Source organism: Parasteatoda tepidariorum, chromosome 11, assembly GCF_982258835.1.
Source record: "Parasteatoda tepidariorum strain Cologne lab strain chromosome 11, Ptep-v5.0, whole genome shotgun sequence".
Lineage (NCBI taxonomy): Eukaryota > Metazoa > Arthropoda > Arachnida > Araneae > Theridiidae > Parasteatoda > Parasteatoda tepidariorum.
In genome coordinates this window covers 85,612,690-85,621,181 of record NC_141765.1, presented here as the reverse complement: position 1 = coordinate 85,621,181, position 8,492 = coordinate 85,612,690, and positions in this window count along the sequence as shown.

Below are 8,492 nucleotides of genomic sequence, written 5' to 3'. Positions count from 1 at the left end.
AATTCTTAATTTTTTTTATTACATTTATTTATTTTTTATTTTTTTTATTCTGATTCCATTGAATGCAACGATTGTACTGAAACACAATTTATGTTATTTTCCAGTTCTTAAAAGAATAGATTTATAATAGTTATTCTAAAGTTTAATGTCATATGAGCCAGATTCAACTCTATCATATCAAATGAAAACGAGATTACATACTCTGCAAAGCAGTAATGTTCTAAACTGTAACTGACGTTTCCTCATTTTTTCTCTTTTATATTTGCTACATTTTAAAAAATCTTAAGTCATCAATTTAAATCATTGCTGTTTTTGTCGTAGGCCATAAAAGCAAGGGGTGCGATTACCCTTGTTTTCCAGTGGCTCCATCTATAGCTGAAAATTCAACTTCTGCCACACCCATACGTCACACCCGTTCATAGGGAGGACCCGTTCATACATCCATTAATTCAATAACAGATCGTAATTTTCATCTGAACCAGAGAACGATTAATCTCCAATTCAGTACCCCCAGAGGTATAATTTGTTATGGGAACGTGGAGGATTTGGTGACCTACACGGGGAGTCTTCGGTCGGCTGTTTTGGACCTCCCGTTCTCATGAATTTGAGTCCAGCACCCCACCAACCGGGTCATCCTGTTCATCACGTAAATCGTAAAGTGTATAAAAAAAAATTTCAGGAAAAAAAAACTTTAATCTTAAAAAAAGATTTCCAGCCAAACTAATCATACGGTGTTCAAACTACTGTTACTTTAAGTCCAAGTCCAACCCCCTTGATTTAATGAATTTAAACTTTATAAAAAAGAAACAAATGAACGGAAACTACATTAATGATAATACTAATGTAACTTAGAAAAAGTGCTAATAACTTTATGATTTACTATAATTGATAGTTTCGCATTATATTTTAAAAAATCTAGTTTGTAAAATTTACAAGTAGTAATATGATGATTTAATTGCACAAACGTTCCCATAAATAATATAGAATGGTTTGTATGAATTAAACACAATGAAAACTTTATTCTCAAGATTTTAATGTGCTCTCAGATATAAAATATTATACTACAAAATTATAAACCTTTAATGGGGGATATGTTTATTCTATATCATCAACTTAAAAATTAAAAAAACAAAATTTTTATGGCTCATTAACCTTAGTATGAAAGGCAAAACTACCACTGCACTCATTCCGAATTAAGTATACGTATTTTTGTAAATATTTTGGTACTATCACGTTTATGCAACTAATGGTTATACACTGTAAATTAAATGTTACTTAATAATTAGTCAAAAATAAAAACTAATTTTATTTAATTGTTCTAAAATAAATTTTAAATCAAGTTCTTTACTACCTTACATCTTCAGTCTCAAAAATCTAAGTTAGAAGAATCGACGATGCAAACGGATTAAGAAATTTAACATCGTATTAACGAAAAGCGAGGTAACATCAACACTTACATACTTATTGAAAGATTAACACTAGCACCTCATACACTCCTACGAGCCAAGAGATATGAAAATAAATATTAAAAGTGAAACATTATGTTGAATAGCAGACAGCTGCAATTCAGTGGTAATATATGGAAATGATAATGCTATGAAACCTTTTATTTACTATTTTTTGCGAATTTCATGAAAAGAAGTAAATTTCTGGGACAAAATACAGCGTAGTAAATGATTTTTAATTAGCGGATTTACGCAGCTATGTAAGTCCTTTCACTAAAAGTCCTTCACACTACATTTCTGCTAATAAGTATATTTTCAAAAGATACGCAATCAATTTTGTCATGCAATACAGACGCATAGTCTCACAATGTACTGATCGTAAGACACGATTTTAATTAGATTTCAAAGGCTAAGCATAACTGGCAGTGGTCAGTGAATGGGTGGGCGACAATTTTGATCAGCCTGAGAAAGGACCGAGGGTGCTCGATATCATTAACTCTTTAAAGACCCAAGCAGAAGAAAATTTACCACTGTAAACATCCTTAGTTTTTCATTCGCAAATGAACTCACCCATTTTGTTGGGGGCTATCTTTGGTCATTTGATTCACAGCTGGCAAGAGTATCCCCCACGTCACTAATAAATCAAAGGCGTGCTCATCTTGACAGTGGAATTTCCTGGCATTCAAACTAACAATCGGCTTGTGAAGATCGCTTATTTCCCCCCCCCCCCCATTGAACAATTTTCTGGTTAACTATTTTAAAGCGGGAATAAAGAGATTTTTATATCTTTTTCCCAAATCTTCTTTTTAATTATTTTTTATTTATTTTTCTTCATTTTTTTAAGTTTCTGTTTATTTTTTCTTAAAACTGATTATTTTGAATGGATATGTCATACAAAAAAAAGAAGTTTTATTTTTAAAATGTGTTGAAAGATCAGCTTTCTAAAAGTAACAAAAACCTTTTAAATTTTTTTTTCTCTTTTTTTATGAGTTAATATTAACTGAACTCGCGTTCTTTTCAGTTTTAAGAATCAAATAAAGCTTCGATTATATTGAAGTTCGGTAATAGAAATGTTTTTGTAAAATATTTATTTGAACTATTTTCCTGATTTGAATACGTGGGAGAATAACAGAAATAACTTTCCAAATGCGTAGATATTTAGGTGTAACTGTAGCAAGAGACGCTGAAACTGGAAATTACTGTTTATTAATTACTGTAAAAAGCCGATGACTACCCATAATATGAAAGTATGATTATCCATCACTGGAATTCGAACCTGGTTCCCCTCAGCGAAAGGCGGATGTTCTATAGCCTGAGCCGCAACGGCTTTACATCACATTTTTAGAACTAATGATATTATGACTACAATTTTGAGTAAGGAATATCATAACGAAAAACCAAGTTTTTTGCAGTAATTGGATTTTTTACCGCTTGTTAGTAAAGATTTAGAAAGCAACTGAAAAAAGGAAATTGTAATACTTCTTTTTAATATTAATTATAGAATTATAAAAAAATAAAAGCATTTAGCATTTTTTACAGAGTTCGTACTATTTTAAACGAAATATTTTTATTCATTGATCTATCAAATTTATCCTGCCGCCGAAACAAATAAAATTGTTTAACAAATAAAATTTACTTAAATTAAATAATTTCTTTTCTTACGTAATGTAATATAAGCTTTTTAAATAATGAGTTCCTTCATTTATATTAATTTAGAAGTTTTTCCGTTTCGCGTAACGAAAATGGGTGCATGTTAGCTATTTCTCTTTCATGTCTATATATATATATATATATATATATATATATATATATATATATATATATATATATATATATATATATATATATATATATATATATATATATATATATATATATATTTCTTTCTTCTTTTTTTTTAAAAGAAAATAATAAGGAAACCTAAATTGCAATGAATTGATGGTTGCAAATAATAGCGGCGTACAGTGCTTGGAAATAGATTCCTAGTATTTTTCAAACAAGATACGTTGCTATTGTCAATGCCTATCTATTTACTTCACTTTTCGGCTTAGTCACAAAAGAACACAAATATGCCATCCTTTCGCCGTTCAGTGACCAAGGAAAATCGCTTTCTGCACTTCTCCTGACTGATGGTTTTTTTTTTCTTCGAAATCTTCTATTTGTTGCATTCAAACTCGTTTTTAACAACTAATGATTTAAAAGGCTCATTATAACCTAATTCTTTTCTCTAATAAATCAGTTAATTTTGAAATTTTTCCATAAATATATATTAGATATATATTGAAACAATTTTGTTCAATTTTTAAGTCAACTAAAGTATCTAACAATTTGACTTAAGTAATCAAAAGAGTGACTAACAATTAAATTGCACCATTCAGAAAACTCCAGATAATAGATACTTACTATTATGTATCGTGATTTGAAGATAATTTTTTTACCTGGATGCTCTTTGCTGCTATCTGATCCAGGACGCAAAATTTATTATATACATAATTTATTCATTTATTACATAATTTACTATAAGATTATTCAATTAAATTAAATTCTTATCATCAATGTAAAAAAAAAAAGCAATAAATTTATTTTTAAGCTGATTTGGAAATTGTAATAGTAGTAAAAAAGTAAATAATGATTAACAGGCTCTGGTTTACAATTAGAATATATAACTTGTTTTGTTTCTCAAAGAAAATGTATTCAAATTTAATAAGCTATTTTCATAACAATTAATTATTTACAAACATGACAGGTGAAATTTGAAAAACCATTTCATTCAGGAAGATCTACGATATTGTTTGACCATACCTAGTGAATTACTGATATACAATAACTGCATTATCAAAAATGCTTACATAAAAGTGAGATAACATTTAAAAAATTCCCTTACATGAAAGTAATTTCCTGTAAACAATAATTTTATATAATTTATTATCCTTAATAAATAATTCATTTTATTTTGAAAGCATTTTAAGTATAAAATCACTGAAATTTAAGACTCGAAAGTAATAGGAAATCAATACCAAAAAGAACGAAATTACTACAACACAACGATGCAAATATAATAGAATAAAACGAAATTGAAAAAAAAAGAAAGAAAAAATTATTATTATTTTTAAATATTTGTATAGTATTTAAAATTATATAAAAAGGCATTTTAATGTATGCATTATATTACGTTAATCATAAATTTAGATAGAATTGAATTCAGTTTTCCTTAATTGAGCATAAAATGGAAATTTTTATAGGAATTTTAAGATTTAAAATTTTTTTCGCTGCAGTAAAACAAAGTCTAAAACAACTTTCCTCTTTCAAGTTTAAAAGATACATTATTAATATAATGTATTTTAAATTATTTTATCTATTCTCTAAAATTCACTAATAAAAAGCACACTGTAATAAAATTGATTACTGAGAAGCACCAAACAGCATAATAGAGAACAAAACGGAAATAAATAAAATATTTAAAAAGAAAAACCTATTAAAAGTTTATTAAATGATAGAAATATTAATCTTTTTTTTTTATTCAAGAATCAAAATTTCTATGAACTAATGATAACATTATCATTAAAATATCAGTGATTAACAGAAAGCATTATACAACGTTGGCTTTATCCAAATTTTTTTCAGTAATTTCGGTATTTATGATGGTGCACTTTTAATTATATAACAAATTTGCGTTTGGTAGTCGACAGTTAACACATTGCAATTTTATTAAAAAGATATTTGTTTTAGTGGACGCGGGGATTTCAAAAATAAATTCCCAAAAGCCCGCCATTCCCGAATTTTTAATAAATAAATGAAAAGGTCCATCTCAACAAATCTGTTACAAATTAAGAGGATTTTGTGTTTCTCTAAATCCACAGGGGGAAATGTTTCTAAATAAAGCGTGAAGTTCGCACACCTCTTTCCTTTTGACTGTCAATGAGTTCCTATGCATCACTGTCAAGCAGCTCACCCCCTCCCAATCACTACTACCCATTCACCCTTCAGAGTTCCCCACTGACCCCAGACGGTCGTTAAGTAGTCCGGACTTCTTCAGGCCACTTGGTCTTTAAAGAGTTAAACTATTCTACCGTAAAATGCTCGACTTAAGGTGCCAGGCTACCGGGGCGGCAGAACCATTCCCTATGCTGTTGTTGTTGTTCATTTACGTCGCACTAGAGCTGAACAATGGGCTATAGGCGACGATCTGGGAAACATCCCTGTTGATAATCCGAAGACATGCCATCACAATTTTGATCCTCTGCAGAGGGGATGGCACTCCAGCTTCGGTAGCCCGAAGGCGCGAAGTTGAGCACTTTACGGTAGAACAGTTTAACAAGGACCAATACCGCACACTCTCGGTCCCAAGGGGTCCCCCACCCGCACTTTGACCGCAACAAATGATGCTTGACTTCGGTGATCTGCTGGGAACCGTGTCTTATCGATCAGTTCACTGCGGGACTCATTCCCTATGCAGAGTATCAAATTTGTGATGACATATCTTTCGATCATCCTCAGGGATACTTACCTGACAATCACTAATAGCCAGTGGCGTAGCGAGGGGGGAGCAAGGGGGGGCCTCATGCCCCGGGCGCTACTCACAAAGGGGCGCCAAATGGTCAGCAAAACAAAAAAAATTGTTGGATAATTTTTATTTTTATTATAATTTATTTCTGCAAAAAATATTTTAAATTTAGTGCCAGTGAAATATGATAAATGTTAATTCGTAAATAAAAAGGAACACTAATCAAACTGTAATAATATATTCATAATAGAAATGACACGTCTTTTCTAATGGCTGGCTTACTCGACCTGTATCTGTCAGCACTTCCTTATGGCATCTACGCTGTGTGGTTACATATATTATCTCCAAATATTTGCACTGTACAAAAATCGTTTGTATGTTTGTACAGTGTATAATACAGATTTCAATGGAATAGAACTCTTTATCGAAGAATGTGACTGTAAAATGTTACTCCTTTGTAGAAAAGAAATTGAACTTAAAACTCCATTAGAATTTCTTACTTTTATAATCCCGTATGGAGAAGATGTTTTTCCAAACCTGAGAGTGGCACTTCAAATACTCCTGACTATCTCAGTATCAATTGCCAACTGCGAATGGTCATTCAGCAAATTAAAATTAATTTTGACATATCTACGATCAACGGTGGGACAAGATCACCTAAGTGACCTGGCATTTTTAAGTGTGGAAAGAGAAAAATTTGAAATGATCAACTTTGATGATATTATTGATAAATTTGCTTTATCAAAAGCGGAAAATTTACACATAGTAGTTAGTTTTATAATTGTATTATAATCATATTATTAAATATATGTATCTCCTTAGAGATAATAAATATTTACTTTTTTATTGTTTTAAAACTGCGTGTTTTTAAAATATTTCTTTATAAATATGTAAAATAAATAATAGGTATCTTATGAACTAATTCTAGATGATAATATACATTTCAAAGTCTAGTCTTGTTTTCTCAACTACATTTTTTGTCTCAAATTTAATGCCTAACTTGAGCCTATGACTTTATTAATTCTACTTTATTTATTTATTACTTTGCGAGTATATTTTACTTATAATATTAGATGGATTTCGAATGGGGGGGGCGCTAAAAAGGTATTGTGCCCCGGGCGCGAGTTAAGCTCGCTACGGCACTGCTAATAGCCCATCGTGCAATCCAACGTATGTTGTAAATAAAGTATTACTGCAGAGGCATACGTTTAGCAAAATTTGTCGGATGAAGAAACTAATTTTGACACGTTGGACCACGGACGAAATCTCAATGTTATGATGAGCACTACTGTAAGATCTCTCATAAATGTCCGTTCTTAATGTATCCGAAAAATTCACGAATGCGAATTCGATGATGCGGAAAAACCTTATCGGAGAAATACAGACTATTCTCAGAGAATGTGATAACTGGATTGGCGAATGACATTCATACGCAAAAATTTCACCAACCATTTTTCCGCTCAAGGTGAAAAATTTGGAATCAGAAGGAATGACCCTTATACATTTACCAGGGAAAAACTTGCTACTCAGGTCCTCGCTCGCATCCTCGCATAAACAAATTTTCCTAACAGTGAGAACATATGGATAGTTGACTGAATGTAACAATAACATGCTTCCTGAAACCAGAAAAAATTTAGAAAATTTCCTGTGTATCCCTCCCCATATATTATGCTTACGAGACGATGTTTGAACAGGCCTAATATTTTAGGAAGCTTTTTATTGTAATTTGTGTTTTAATTTTCTCGTCATTTTACTGTTCATAAGAGTTACCCGTAATTTTACTGTTCATCTGTATTTTATAAATTCTAACAGATCGTGAGCTTAAAACAAATTTAAGAAAACTAATATCACAACGGAAATAAAGTGTAAGGTTTTCCATGATTAGCGAGTTATCTCTTATTTGGTTATATATGTTTATCATTTTTTGTAATTTCTCAGATCGTATCATAGCGTGGTTGTGGAATCTTCCAAATTTTTTATTTGTTTGTTTCTCAAACATTCAAATTGAAAGTAAGCGTTATATTGTAAACACTACAAGTATAATATTATCGGATGGAGCACTTTTTCAGACTTACTTGTAAAAATTAATCGGAAGTAGTAATCTGGAAGTCCTACGACGAATTTTAACCTCTAGCGCTATCTCTACTTAGCCTGTCACGGTTAGCCATCCATAACTAGAAACAGTTTAAGTTCTGTTTTTTCAATTTTTCTTGAAATGTATAATTTTTAAACTATGGTTATTTCTGAATTATACGGCTTGTATACTGCATAATGTTATGATTCATGAAGTTCTGCAGACAAAAAATAAGACAAAGAAGATGTTTTTATTCGAAGTTTATTTTGACTTCAGTTGCCATAAGTTTTAGAAAAACAGTTCATTTTTTTAAAAAAGTGTTTATTTCGAAAATATAGAATAATTACTTTTTTCCGGAAAACATCCCCAAAATAAATAAATTTGATTTGTATCCTAAAGATCAGCCTTTTAAGAAATTTCAAATTATAATAAAAACTAGCACGCTCATTAACTTTGAGATAAATGATGT